Raw genomic sequence first — 16,168 nt, 5'->3', positions numbered from 1 at the left:
TTGTTTACTTTCTTGGGGGGAGGGGGGCAAGTTTGGGTAGGAAAGAAAGCATAAATGAACGTGACCCTGAGGTGAAGAGGTATATGAACAGCCTTTGCAATGTACAAAAAAACAAAAAACAAAAAAACAAAAAAAAATAGAGCAAGTGAAACCAAAAATGATGTTCTTGGTGTTTTTCTATAATGTAGTCTTGTTAGCTTTTTTTGTTACTGTAACAATGCTGATCTCGAACTGTACCAAAATACATGGAGACTAACAAACAGAACCACATGGAACTTTCAAACTGAAAAAAAAATTTGTCACAAAAACTTTGTTGTCATAGTTAAGTTGATTGTAGATGGTAATTGAATATACTCCTTTGAAAATATTTCATCAAGTATGTTTCCTGCTCATTGTGATACATTAAAAAAATATGAGCAAAAGTTCTTGTCTTATGCCCTCAGATTTTGTGTGTGCGCATGTGTGAGAGAGAAAGAGATTGATACTGGCAAAGTGTAAATTTGAACAGTATCTTGAGGTTGCATGTACTTAATCCAAGGTACATAGCTCTTTAGTATTTCTAAGTGTCCTTGTATTTCCTATCTTCTGGCGTTCATGAAAGTGCAGCAAGTTTTGGCCGTGGTGCTGACTAGCTTATTTCATTGAGAAGGGTAAGTCTGACAGCTTGGGTAATATTTGACCCTCGAGAGCCTTAATAGTACCTGTATTTTTTTTTTTTTCCAAATGTTTCTATGAGAATTGTGGACACTTGGCACAACCATGAGCAAGTAAGTTTTGCTGATGGCTGGAAGAGAGGTAAGTTAAACTTTTCTGAGATGGGAATTGGATCCACTGTTTATGACAGAAGGATATGAAAGGTAAGTTGAATTAAGTGGGTGATCCACTACATTTACCTTTCCTATCAAAGGACTTTTCTAAACGCCTTTTAGAGCAGAATTTGAGATAAGAACAGTCTGCAAAACAGTAATAGCGTTAGTCATTCCTACATACAAGAGTCCTCTTATAAAAAACTCTCTCTTACAGCACAAAATGCCTGAAATTCATTAATAAGGAGTATATCCAAGATCAGGCCCAAAGGCCTTCCATTCATCTCTAATTTAGAGCCACAGCTGATAAATAATTTACAAAACTCTAGTAGCTGGGTTTGGACAGCATTGCAGGCTAGCTGTGTCCTTGCAAGGTCTGTGGCATCTGCCCTTGGCCAACAGAGGTCTTTTCTACCCCAGGAGTTAAGCTATGAAATCCTCCTCTCTTGGCTCTGACAGCCATTGTCAACCAAGTCTTTTTCCTTAGTTCCGGGAGCAGGCATTCAAGAAGAGGCAGTGACCCTATTCGCTACAAATTTCAAAGCGTTCTACAACTGGCACAGGCATTGCTAGTGCTCAGAAAGGAAACGTCGGTTCCCGTGCCAATGCTAGAACCTCTGTGCCAAACAAGTAGTATCCCTAATACTATCCCTAATAAAACCCTGGTCTTTCCCCAGGCATTGTACCTTTCTTTTGGGTGTTCCCATAGGAGCACATGGTTTCTATGTCAGTATGTTTTCCTGGCACACAGTTATGTCACTGATCGTTCTTCTGACCCCACGAAAAGGTACAGGATGATAAAAATTGTTCAGACCCAAAGCCACGTCTGCCTTTCTAAGCTATAATTATTTTAGGATCTGGCAGGATCACTTTGAAACATTTTAAATGGAACTATTTTGCAGAGGGGTTTTGCTGCCTCAGCTCTTTCAAGGAAAGTGACTACAATTCAAATGCTTCTACAGATAAATTTTTAACAAGAAAATAAGACAAAACCTCAGTGATGGTTGAGCCCTTTGTATCAGAAAATCTCTAAGCACCTGAAATACATTGAAAGAGGGTTGGGCAAGGGACTCTGTTACTAGAAAAGCTTTTTCTTAAGGGAAAAGAAGGCTTCCAATCTGGCTTCAATATCATGCTCATGTGGATATTAATCTCCTTGGAATTAATAGTTTTTCCCCCCTGGAAAATGTGAAACGGCAACATCTTAAAACGGCTGATATGTGTTAGGTAGCTGTTTCTAATTTTGCCTTAAAGAAATGTCTGTAGTGCCTAGCTCCTGTTATAGACTAATGACCTTCCAAATCTCACTTTTAACAAGTTTAGACTTTAAGTTACAAGAGCACAAGCAGTTTAAGAGTCAAGTTGAAGGATGAGAAGTTTGCACCTGCCGCTCTGCTCTGCAGCCTTAATTACAGCAGGACACATGTGCTCACTCAGGCTCTGTACGTTACTGCTGGGGGTGGACCAGCCAAGACTCTGGCAAAACTTGTAAAGAAATTAGTACTCTCAAGGCCATTAAAGTAGAGGCAGCTTTCCATTACTTTTTACTTCACAGCAAAGGTGGGTATTTCCTTTCCTTCTTTCCATCCTTCCTTCTTCCCTCCCTTCCTCTTTCATCCTTTTTTAAATTAAAGGCACATGTTTTTAAGATGTCTTAGCCAATTAGTTTAGATTCCTCTCAGTCTATCTTCTTGAGTTTTTAAATTATAGGTGCAAAAATAAATTTGTTCTTGATCCTTTATGACTGCTTCATTTCTTATCCTATATGGAACAAAGAGACTATGTAATCCAATTTATGAATCCCTTAACATGGGAATAGGAACTTTCAGATGAACAGTTTTACTCTTGGGCCAAGATTCTTCAGGCTAAGAAATGAGTACAAAGAAGCAGCTGAGAGTAGCAGCTAAGGAAGGCATCAGTAAATATTCTCTGCCTCCGTGTAATGCCAAATACTTTTTTTTTTTTCCAGATTTTATTTGACAGAGACACAGTGAGAGAGGGAACACAAGCAGGGGGAATGGGAGAGGGAGAAGCAGGCTTCCCACTGAGCAGGGAACCCAATGCGGGGCTCGATCCCAGGACCCTGGGATCATGACCTGAGCCGAAAGCAGACGCTTAACGACTGAGCCACCCAAGTGCCCCCAAATACTTCTTTTTGACCTTTGCTCTTCCTTGTCTTCCCATTCTCCATACACTACTCTTTCTTAAGCAGCCTTATATGTTGCTGTCTTTTAGACCCCCTCTATAATACCTTATATTTGCATAACACTTGAAAAGTACTTTTGAAAATTATTTCTTGCTTGTTCCTTAAAATGATCTACAAGGTAAGCAAAGTGGGTGACATCCCAGGCATTCAGGAGAGGGAGGTAATGAGCGAGGGGAACAGGCACTAACCATGTGTTTATCCTTTGTCCAGTGCTCCTTCTTCCCCCCCACACCCCCCGATTTCCTGAGAGGTGCTAAGGAAGAGTGGTTGAGAGTGTGGGCTCAGGAATCAGACTAATGGTGTTCATTCTGGCTCCAGCACTGTGACCTTGATTGTGTTATTTATTCCCACTGTAAAATGAGGATAATGGTACCTGCTTCACAGGGTTGCTGCAAAGATTAAACAATATATGCGAAAATGTTTTGAACACTGCCTGGTACATACTGAGTAATAAATATCTGTTGCTAATATTTTTGTCAGTTTTAACTCTCCAAGTCTCTCTTATTGTAGGTCCCTTGGGACTGCAGCTAAGTCTTGCTTTAATTCACAGAGGGTTTGGGGGCTGCAATTGTATAAATCAGTCCCATCAAGGCTTTGTCTTATGTTTATATCTGATGCTTCCCTGTCCATACATATCTCAGAGGATCCAGAGGCCCCTCAGGGAGGTTCTGCTCAGAACTGTACAGGAATACAGTACAGGAGCTTGCATTTCAGTCTCTTGGTGCCCCATTTCTAGTGATTAATTTGGTCAGAAGAAAGAATGGCTTTAATTTGCTTTTGTTTGCAAAAGTGGACATAGTCGTTCTTTATCATCCCTTGACAGGTGAGCAGCATAAATGTCTGGGGTTACAGAATAGAGAAAAAGGAGTAAGTTGGGACAATTTGCCCACTGCCACAGCCTGTTTTGAGGTGGTTCAGATACACAGCTTAGGAGCTGTAGCATCTAAAATGAGACTGTGAGAGTGGGCGCCTGGGTGGCTCACTTGGTTAAGCGACTGCCTTCGGCTCAGGTCATGATCCTGGAGTCCCGGGATCGAGTCCCACATCGGGCTCCCTGCTGAGCAAGGAGTCTGCTTCTCCCTCTGACCCTCTTCCCTCTCGTGCTATCTCTCATTCTCTCTCTCTCAAATAAATAAAATCTTAAAAAAATAAATAAATAAATAAAATGAGACTGTGAGAGTGAATGAACTGTATGTGAGACAAAACTGAAAGAAGAATACACACAAGGGAATGTAGCAAGAGGATCTTTCCACCCCCAAACACAGGAAGAGTTTTAAAAATACTATTATTCTAGTAACCTACAAAATAAACATCTGGGAGAGGCATGGGAACAAGTGGAAAAAAAAACCAGCACAGAGAAAAGGTTCGAATAGAATGTTTCCATGATAGCCTCTGCATATAAGAACTCATCAGTGATACAGGCTTTAGATAGCTATAGTTCCATCTGTGAACTTTATCCATTTTTAAAACAGTGATGGTACTGGAAATAAGAGTACAGACACTGGTATGAGAGGATTAGTAAAAGCTATGGAGGATGACTGGTGGGTGATTTTTCCTTTTCTCTGAGGATAATAACCTTTAAATGCAGTTTGACATATTACCTATAGATAGGATTTCATCATAGGGTGTCTGCATTCGATTTGTTACATGGTTCTAAGCTTGACAGTGAATAATTTTCAAAATCTGATTTGTAATCAGCTGAATTGATTTGTTTTTTCAAAACTGTAAAGCCGTTGCTGCAGTGATGCCTCATATGAATTGTTTCCAACAAGAAATCTGCTGTCATCCTTATTTTTTAATAATTTTTTTCCTCTATCTACTTTTAAGATTCTCTTCTTTACCACTAGTTTTATCACATCATGTTTTGATTATGATGTACCTTGGTGTAGTTTTACTTCTGTTTTTTGGGGTTTACTTCTTATGCTTGGGGTTTGTTGAGCTTCTTGGATCTCTGGGGTATTACTTTTCATCAAAAATGGAAATTCTTCAGCCATTGTTTCTTCAACTATATTTTCCTTTCCCCCCTGCTTCCCACCGCCCCCCTTTTGCAGGGATTCCAATTATATATGTTCAGCCATTTGAGGTTAACCTATAGCTTGCTGATGCTCTGGTTTCATTGGAGGAGGGAGCTGGGGAGAGGGCAGGGGGTTACTTTTTTCTCTGTGGGCTTCATTTTCCATAGTTTCCAATGCTGTGCCTTCAAGTCCACTTATCTTTTCTTCTTATGTGCCATTAATCTCATCCAGTGTGTTTTTTCATCTCATACCATTTTCATCTCTAGAAGTTTGAGAGCTTTTTATATCTTCCATGTCTCTATGTAACTTTTGAACATGAAAATACAGTTATAATAATTGCCTTACTGTCATCCTCTTCTAATCCTAATATCTATGTAAGTTTTACATTGGTTCAATTGAGTGATTCTTCTCCTCATTATGAGTTGTGTTTTCCTGCCTCTTTGCATGTCTGCCGATCTTTGATTAGATCCTAGTCATTATGAATTTGCTTTGTTGAGTAGATATTTTTGTATTCCTATAAATTTCCAGTTTGTTATGTGATGTACTTATGTGATTTGAAAACAGTTTGATCCCTGTGGGTCTTGTTTTTTTAATTTTGTTGGGTAGGATGAAAACACTATTTAGTTGAGGGCTAGTTATTCCCTACTACTGCAAAGGACCCTTCTGAGAACTCTACTCAAATGTCTCATGGAAAAAAAATGCCCCATGAACTTTACCAATCTGTGTGAACATCAGGTGCTGCTCCATCTTATCCTTTGGGCTAGTTCTTTCCCAGCCTTACAGAGTTTACTAACATGGAAGCACTGGTCAGCTCTTTTGTGAATACTTGTGGGAGACCCTGTAAAGATCTCCAGAGGTCTCTCTTTTCTGGTACTGTGTCCTGCAAATTCTGGCTGCCTTGTTTTCCCCAGACTCAGCTTTATCTCCTAAGTCAGAGTCTGCTGGGTTCCACCTAGGTTCCATACCCTGTGCTGTGGCCTGGAAACAGTCTCAACACAATAAGATGGAATAATCATAGGGCTTACCTTGTTTGTTTCTCATCTCTCAGCAATCACTGTCCTTTACTGTGTGATGTTCAATGACTCAAGAACCATTCTTTCATGTATTTTGTCTTGTCTTTTTAGTTGTTTCAGCTGGGAAGGTTAAGTCTGGTCTCTGTTACTCCATCTCAGCTGGAAGCAAAAGTCAAATTTAGTTTTTAGATATATGCAAGTAAGGTCCTGTATTCCTTTTTACAGTGCTATCTACGCTTATGAAATTTCCCAAAAGGTTTGAATTAACATAGGAGTCTTATTTCCCCAGCAGACTTCTCTGAACATGACATGGTAACTCTTAGGATAAAGATTCTAACTAATTCATCCTTTTCCTTAATCACAATAATCAGAGGTGGAAGAAGGGTAGGTAAATGCACAAATTCTAGCCACTTTTTGCCATACCATAATGCCAGGTAGAATGGGAAAACCATTTCTTAGGTTTCAAAGTCACACCATGGCAGTAGATGTATTTCTGATGGTAAAAGACTATATTAGGTCTTCCCACTTAACTATAAGGGCTATCACTATTCGTAAAGTTATTTAAGTCTTAAAAACAAAATGAAACAAAACACTTCCATTTCATGGTCTTGATTCACTCAGATCATTTTTCAGGACACCTAAGTGTGGCTCAAGGAGATCCATTAATTTGGAAGTGTGGCTCACACTTGGAGATGAACTCATTGCACTAATACAAAGGAATAATAAAAATCAGTCCCCAGCACTGAACTAGTTATTCTTCCTAAACTCAAATCATAGTTTGTTTTTTTTTTGTATGTTTATTATTTTGGCAAACATCTGTTTCTAATTAAATTGGGTATATAATACATCCATAATACATAAAATTCTTAAGGTGTTAACTCATTACTTGCTTTGCAAACTCAAGATTTGTTCCAGGGTACCTTTCCCACTATACTTATTTGTAAATAATCTACTCCACTAAAACTAGCCTACCTTCCAAACACACCCTGTACTTTCCCCTCTACATTTAAAGGTTTGGCAATGTCACTTATTCCATGACATCTTATCACATCCTCCCAGACCCTTTTCTGACCCCTTATGGTAATACACATAATGTCTTTTTGGCAATGATACATGTATATGTTTTATGCTTAGATCACTTGCTATCCTACATTTATATTTAATGTTTGAATGACTGAGTAAATTAAAGAATAAATAAAGGAAAGGGTCGTCACATTCATCTTTATGATTTTTAATAGGAAGAGAGGTCTTAAATGAGTACAGTTCAAATTATATATAATGGGGCTCAAACACTTTAAAAATTTTTCAGTCCCAAGCCCGAAAGTAAGGGAGAATATTTTTCAGCAGAGAGTAAAGGAAAATAGAATCAATGAAAAAATCAAATGTGATAGGATTAAAAACTATACAAGGCAAATGTTTGCTTTTTAGGAAAAAAAAATAATTGCAATAAAAAACAGTCTAGGTATTTAGAAGTACCAGTCGAAACTCTTTGTAGTTTTCACCAAATTAAAGGATGGCATTAAGTAGTTATTTGAAAAGAGTTACATGGTTATGGTTTTCTAATCAAAATAGAAATGTTTGTAGAACATTTGAAAGCCAGGCCTCACACCAAACCTAGAATGAACATCAGAATATAACCCTAGTAGAGAGTATTCAATAATTATGAAGTCTGAAATTTGCCTTCAGTTTTTACCAGCTGGTTTCTTTGGTTGGCTCATTAGAAAAATATATATATGGAATATTTTTATGATTTTCTGTCTGTAAAATCTCAGACCGGTGAAGAAATTTCCATACACTATGTATAAATGCAAAATAATGAAGTATAGAATAAAAGATGCAGACTTTTAGAGCTCAGGTTAATGGGTCTGACTTATAGGGCATCCCCTATAACTTTAAAAACATCCATTGCTATCAAAGAGCTCTATAAGTAAACATCCCCTTCTCCTCCCAAAAAAGCAACATGCCCAGAATATTTCATGGGTAACTTTCACCAAACCTTTTAAGGCCAGTGCAGAGGCAACTGCAAAGCCACTACTGAGGGATAAGTGAATATAAAAAAGAGATATGAGGGGAAAAAAACCTTTCACTTAAGTCCCCCCCCAAAAATTCCAAATCACATGAAAAAAATTTACCAAGATAACCAAGAACTTAATAATCAGTAGATGGATTTACTTAAAATCTAATGGCCTATGATCCATTAATAACTACTAATTGTGAAACAAAAGCAAACAGGTATAACTAAAGAAAATAAATTAAAAGTACTATATATGAAAAATATAGAAACTGAATTCAATTAATAAGTGATCATCAGAGAGATAATGACATGGTCATTTTCCAGAATGGAAAAATACTTTTCAGATTGAAAGTACATATAGTGTACTGAGGATGAATTAAGTAAGTCCACAATGAGACACACTTCAGTGAAATTATAGGTAATGGGTTAGCTATTTTCCTCCTTGGTGGCTTTTACAATTTTTACATTTAATATTTGGTAAAGATAAAACAATTAGCCATGAGCAGATTTTTTTTTTTTTTTTTTTTTTTTTTTATCAGCAATAACAGATACAGGAGACTACAGAATAACTGCCATGAGGTGCTGAGAGAAAAGAAAGGGCAATGTAGATTTCTATACCCAGCTAAACTATCATTCAAGAGAGGATAATGAAATTCTGGTGAAATTAAGTTAACTATAACAGAAAGCAGAAGTTAACTTTTAAAATCTCTCATAATTGCCCGCATGAAAACAGAAAGACTAGAATAACAAAACCAAAATCCACAAACAAGATCTACCAAAAAAGTAGGTGTTAAGATACCTTCACAAACCCCAAAATATGAATAGAAAGAAACAAACCACCAAAGCTACATGTGCTACATGGCATTAACAAGTGTCTGAGAAGTATCAGATGAGCTTGAATAAAGAGAAACCCTAAAATATCCAATAGGTATTCCTGAGAACAGCTGAAACTAGGAGAAGGTTCTGCATACTCTAATTATGGGAGCAAGGCAAGGTAAGATCTGAAAGGACTAGAATTTCAGTTCACCCCAATGAGAAGAAACTCCCATCAAGATAATTCAAATTGAGCATGACAGGGATAATAGAGACAGGAAGAGGAGGGGGGGAAAGGAGGAGAAAGAAAGGACATGTGAGAGAGCTAGTGTGCAAGCAAGCAGGAACACGAGATAAAATTGAGGAGGGAGAAGAGACCAAGAATTTTCCTGTATGAGACCATACTTTTGAACACTTCATGAAAATAATGTAATAGGGATCACTAGATCCAGGAAACTGAAAATGTTATCCCAACTCATCTACTCCTAAAAGTTCAGGAAAACTAATTTCACATAAAAATTATTAACAGGATAGGATGGTGGTTGAATCCTGTAAAAAGTAATTATTTAAAAAACAGAATGAAAGAAAAGACACACCCATGAATAGATGAACATTATGTAGCTTAATATTTCAAAATGAGCCAAAAGGAAACTTTTGAAAAGATATTAGATATAAAAGAACATTAGAATAATCAGAATTCAGATAACTTGGAACAAGATTAGAAATAAAAGTTAATTTTTAAAAATGGGATGAGTAAACAAAAATCCTTCAAGGAAAAAAAAAATCCTTCAAGAAAAGTAGAAACTGAAAAAGAAATTTTAAGATTCAAAAAGACATAAAGAGGTTTTTTTCTCTGCTTCCCACTAAAATGTAGAAAGCTGCAGATTCCCACTCCCACTCAAAAAAAAATGAATAATCTATAAAATTATTTTTTTAATCCACTAGAGAGCTGAGGTTAGATAATAATGAAGTAATCTGGGTTCCAAAGAGGACCAAGCCCTTCCAAGGACAGAGAGGACTCAAGACTGTTTCACCTTTAGCAGAGCACAGGAGAAAGAAACCAACTACAAATTTAACAGAAGGTTAATGGCCAAGTGACAGCATTCACTTGCAACTCTAACAAAGGCCTCTACTGGGTGCTCTGAAGAAACTAGTACAGACCTGTGGGCGGTAATCAGCTGGTGCTGGGAAATAAGCACTAAGCATTGCCTGCTTCCCCAAACCCTTCTCTTCTCCAAAGTAAAAGCATCAAAGAGGACTTTTGCCCCAAGTCACAGGCAAAAGACACCTGGTGGCTGGAGGAGGAGGTAGAAAGAAAAAAACCCTACATCACGGGGGCAGGGGCAGGAAAAGATGTTGGGCCCAGAATCCTACATTAAGCTGATATATGCTACCACTGAGGAGGGAGCAGAAAACTGCCCAGGGCCAAATACAAAAGACAAGATAGAGGTTGGTTGCCAAAAGGAAAAGAAGAAAGAGCAAAAATGCTGAAAAAGCCCCCTTCAAGATATGCAGGGACTCCCTAAAACTGAGGCTGAACATAGACAACAGAAAACCCCTCACTGCTCCCACCACGAACCTACCATCAAGTGATGAGCAACATTCAGAGTCTTTCTTTAGAAAGACTCTCTTCATGGCGCAGACATACAGGAGCGACTGAAAGCCTAAGGGAAGAGGAAAAACACTGGGAAAAACCCTCTGATACTCATACCACTGACCTAAACACAGGGCAACAGCAGCATACAATTAAAAGAATTTGAAGTTCATGGTGTACTGATCAACTGCTGATTTTACTGACTCAATCCCCTAACAGAGAAAAGGCATGCCCATTTCTAGACATTAATACTATTTACCTTACTCCCTACTATTCTATACCACCAAGAAAGCAAACAAACATTATGTGACTACCTATGGAAGAATATAACATCATTCATGAAGTTACTTTGATTAAAAAATAAAAAGAAATGATCAAGTCTCTAGATGCAACCAATTCTCCAGGTGTTAATTCTTAATCATGTCCTCCTAAAATTCTTATATTGAAGTCCTAACCTCCAGCACCTCATAATGTGACTGTATTTGGAGATAAAGTCCAAATTGAAGATAAATGAGGTCATTGGGGTGGGCCTTATTACAATATGACTGGTGTCCTTATAAGAATCGGAGATTAGGACACAAAAACATACAGAGGGAAGACCTGGTAAAGACTCTGGAAAATGAGGGCCATCTACAAGTGAGGAAGAGAGGTCCTTAGAAGAAACCAGTCCTGCCAGTATCTTGATCTTGGACTTCTAGCCTCCATAACTGTAAAGAAACAAATTTGTTGTTTAAGTCCCCCAGTCTGTGGTGTTTGTTATGGCAGCCTGCGCAAGCTAATGCGCAAGGTATATGGAGAAGAGGTACACACTATAGCACAGAGATGCAATAAACTAAACAAAAAGCACTCTGTGGGAAACTCTCTAGATCAAACAGTTCTTTATCAAATAAATTGCAAAGAGAGTGAAGGAGTTGGAAACAAATACCTATGCATTAAAAGATATCTAAAAACTATATTAAAAACAAAGTGGCAACATGGATTTATGTGGATCCTCATTCATATTATTTTTTAAAAGTCTGATCATCTAGGAATTTCATAATATTAAGAAACCATCATTAAGGGAGTATAGAAATTAAAGCCCAGAACTTCCAAAAAGAGGATTTTAACAGGAGATACTGTTTATAATAAACTAAGACCCCAAGAGACTACAACCTAAGGGTTTGGATAATCCAGAAATGGAACAGGCCTCTCATGGATTTACAGTCTAGGTTCAAATTCCCTAGGAAGCCCATGAAATCTCAAACTTTAAACTTGGTTTTCTGGATTGATAGGAGCCACAATTACCCTGCATAGCCAAAGAAGAAATCAAAATACATCTTGGAACACATGAAAATGGAAGAGTAATAATAAAAACTTATGAAACTTAGGCAACAAAAGCAGTTCTAAGAGAGAAGTTGTCAGCAATATATGTCTACCTGAAGAAACAAGAAAGATCTCTATCTGGGGCGCCTGTGTGACTCAGTCGGTTGAGTGTCCTACTCTTGATTTTGGCTCAGGTCATGATCTCAGGGTCCTGGGATCATGCCCTGCATCAGGCTCCCCACTCAGCAGGTAGTCTGTTTGTCTCTCTCTCCTTCTGCCCCTTCCCCCACGCACTCTCTCTCTCAAATAAATACATCTTAAAAAAAAAAAAGTTTTAAGAAAAATTTCTAACAACCTAACTTTATGCCTCAATGAATTAGAAAAAGAACAAATGAAACCCAAACTTAGTAGAAGAAAGATTCTAACAAAGATCAGAGTGTCAATAAATGAAGTAGAGACTAAAAAGGCAATAGAAAAGATATATGAAACTAAGAGCTTGGTTTTTGAAAAGACAAACCTTTAGCTAGACTCACCAAGAAAAAAGAAGACTAAAATAAATAAAATGAGAAGTGGAGATATTACTGATACCAGAAAAACACAAAGAATCATGAGACTACTATGAACAATTATATACCAACAAGTTGGACAATCTACAAGAAATGGACAAATTCCTAAAAATATACAACCTACTAAGACTGAATCATGAAAATAGAAAATCTGAACAGATATATTACTAATAAAGAGATTGAATCAGTAACCAAAAACTTCCCAACAAACAAAAGTCCAGGACCAGATGGCTTCATTGGTGAATTCTACCAAACATTCAAAGAAGAATTAATACCAGTCCTTCTCAAATTCTTCCAAAAAAAAAAAAAAAAACAGCAGAGGAAGGAACACTTCCAAACTCATTTTATAAGGCCAGCATTGACACCAGAAGACAAAGACACCACGAGAAAAGAAAATTATAGGCCAATATTGCTGGTGAATATAGATGCAAAATGCTCAACAAAATATCAGCAAACCAAACTCAACAGTACATTACTAGGATCATATACCATGAGCAAATGAAATTTATTCAGGGATGCAAAGATGGTTCAACATCCATAAATCAATCAATACGATATACCTCAATAACAAAATAAAGGGGAAAAAAAATCACATGATCAGCTCAGTAGATAGAGAAAAAGGATTTGACAAAAGTCAATATCCATTAATGATAAAAATTCTCAACAAAGTGGGTAGAAAGGGAATGTACCTCAACATAATAAGGGTCATATATGACAAGCCCACAGCTATTATACTTAATGGTAAAAAACTGAAAGCTTTTCCTCTAAGAACATAGTATTGGAAATCTCAGCCAGAGCAATTAGGAAAAAACAAAAGGAAAAGAAATAAAAGGCATCCAAATTGGAAAGAGAGACGCAAAACTGTAACTATTGCAGATGATATGATGTTATACATGGAATACCCTAAAGACTCCACCTAAAAACTGTTAGAATAAATCAGTTCAGTGAAGTTGCAGGATACAAAATCAATACACAAAACTCTTCTGCATTTCTATATGCTAATGATGAACTATCAGAAACAGAAATTTTTAAAATCCCATTTTTTATCTTATCAAAAAGAATAAAATACCTAGGAATAAATTTAACCAAGGAGGTGAAATACCTGTACACTGGTAACTATAAGATACTGATGAAAGAATTAAAGAAGACACAAATAAATGGAAAATATGCCATGCTCATGGATTAGAAGAATATTGTTAAAATGCCCATACTACCCAAAGCATTCTATAGATTCAATGCAATTCCTATCAAAATTTCCAATTGCATTTTCATGAACGCACAATTCTAAACTTTGTTTAGAATCACAAAAAAAACCCAAATAGTCAAAGTAATCTTGAGAAAGAACAAAGCTGGAGGCATCATGCTCCCTGATTTCAAACTACATTACAAATACATAGTAATTAAAACTATGATATTGGCAGAAAAACAGACACATAGATCAATGAAACAGAATAGAGAGCCCAGAAATAAACCCATGCTTATTATGGTCAACTAATTTACAACACAGGAGGCAAGAATATAGAATGGAGAAAGGACAGTATCTTCAATAAATGGTGTTGGGAAAACTGGACAGCTACATGCAAAAGAATGAAACTAGACCACTATCTCACACCACTTATTGAACTCAAAACGGATTAAAGAGTTGAGTGTAAGACCTAAAATCATAAAACTCCTAGAAGAAAATATAGGAGGTAATAAACTTCCTCTCCTTGACATCAGCCTCAGCAATGATTTTTTTGGGGGGCGGGGATTTGACACCAAAAGCAAAGGTAAAAAAGCAAAAATAAACAAGTGGGATTACTTACATCAAAGTAAAAAGATTCAGTACACTGGTGGGAATGCAAGCTGGTACAGCCACTCTGGAAAACAGTATGGAGGTTCTTCAAGATGTTAAGAATAGAGCTACGCTACGACCCAGCAATTGCACTACTAGATATTTACCCCAAAGATACAGATGTAGTGAAAAGAAGGGGCACATGCACCCTAATGTTCATAGCAGCAATGTCCACAATAGCCAAAGTGTGGAAGGAGCAGAGATGCCCTTTAACAGATGAATGGATAAAGAAGATGCGGTACATATATACAATGTAGTATTATTCAGTCATCAGAAATGATGAATACCCACCATTTGCATCGACATGAATGGCACTGGAGGGGATTATGTTAAGTGAATTAAGTCAAGCAGAGAAAGACAATTATCATATGGTTTCACTCATAGGTGGAACATAAGCAATAGCATGGAGGACTAGAGGGGACGGGAGGGAAATCCAAAGGGGGAGAAACCAGAGAGGGAGATGAACCATGAGAGACTATGGACTCCGGGAAACAATCTGAGGGTTTCAGAGGGCAGGCGGGTGGGGGAAGGGGGTAACAGGGTGATGGGTATTGAGGAGGGCACATGTTGTGATGAGCACTGGGTGCTATACTTAACTAATGAATCACTGAACACTACATCAAAAACTAATTATGTACTATACAGTGGCTAACTGAACATAATAAAAAAAATAATAAAATAAATAAAATAAAATAAAAAAGGTTCAGTACAGCAAAGGAAACCAACAAAATAAAAAGGCAACTTACCAACTGGGAAAAAATATTTGCAAATGCATGTCTGATAAGGGGTTAACATCTAAAATATATAAAGAACACATACAACTCAAGAAAAAAAATAAATCAGATTTAAATGGACAGAGGAACCGAACATTTTTCCAAAGACACAGATGGCAAACAGGTACAAGAAAACATGCTCAACATCAGTAATCATCAAAGAAATGCAAATTGAAACCACAATGAGATGTCACCTCTTATCTGGTAGAATGGCTAGTATCAAAAAGATAAGAAATAAGTAATGGAGAAGATGTGGAGAAAAGGGAGCCCTTGTGCACTGTCGGTGGGAATGTAAATTGATGCAGTCGCCATGAAAAACAGTATGAAGTTCCCTCAAAAAATTAAAAATAGAACAACCATATAATCCAGCAATTCTACTTCTGGGTATTTATCTGAATGATTATTTCATTTTCTTAACCACTATCTTGAGGAGATATATGCACTCCCATGTTCACAGCAGCCATGCTCATGGATTTAAGAATATTATTAAAATGTCCATACTACCCAAAGCATTCTATATTTACAATAGCCAAGACATGGAAACAACCTAAATGTTCATCACTTACTATTTATTTTGGTATAGGTATACACACACACACACACACACACACACACACACACAATGGAAAGGCATTCATTCCTAAAATGAAGGAAAACTTGCCATTTGTGAGAACATGAATGAACTTTGAAGGCATTATGCTAAGTGAAAATAAGACAGAGAAAAACAAATGTTGTATGATCTCACTTATATGTGGAATTTAAAACAAAACAAACAAACAAAAAAACTTACAGATACAAAGAACAGATTGGTGCCTGCCAGAGGCTGGGATATGCGTGAAATGGGTGAAGGTGGTTAAAAGATACAAACTTCCAGTTATAGTTAACAATACTGTATTTCTAAGAGTGGCCAAGACCGTAAGTGTTAAAAGTTCTCATGACAAGAAAAAAAATTATAACCTTGTGTGGTGATGAATGTTTTAACTAAACTTACTGTGGTAATAAACATTTTGCAATAGATCACATGTCAAATCATTAAGTTGTACACCTAAAACTAATACAGTGTTATATGTCAAATACATCTCAATAATAAAAATAAAGAAATATATAAAGCAATAAAATAATAACAATAGAAATAATAAAGAAATAAATATATAAATATATAAAAAATAATGAAGTTTTAAAAAATATATGGAATTAAAATATTCAACATTAGCATTTAGGTTAGAAGAGAG

This window comes from Halichoerus grypus, chromosome 15 (assembly GCF_964656455.1).
Source record: "Halichoerus grypus chromosome 15, mHalGry1.hap1.1, whole genome shotgun sequence".
NCBI lineage: Eukaryota > Metazoa > Chordata > Mammalia > Carnivora > Phocidae > Halichoerus > Halichoerus grypus.
Note: the sequence above shows the minus strand (reverse complement) of the source record.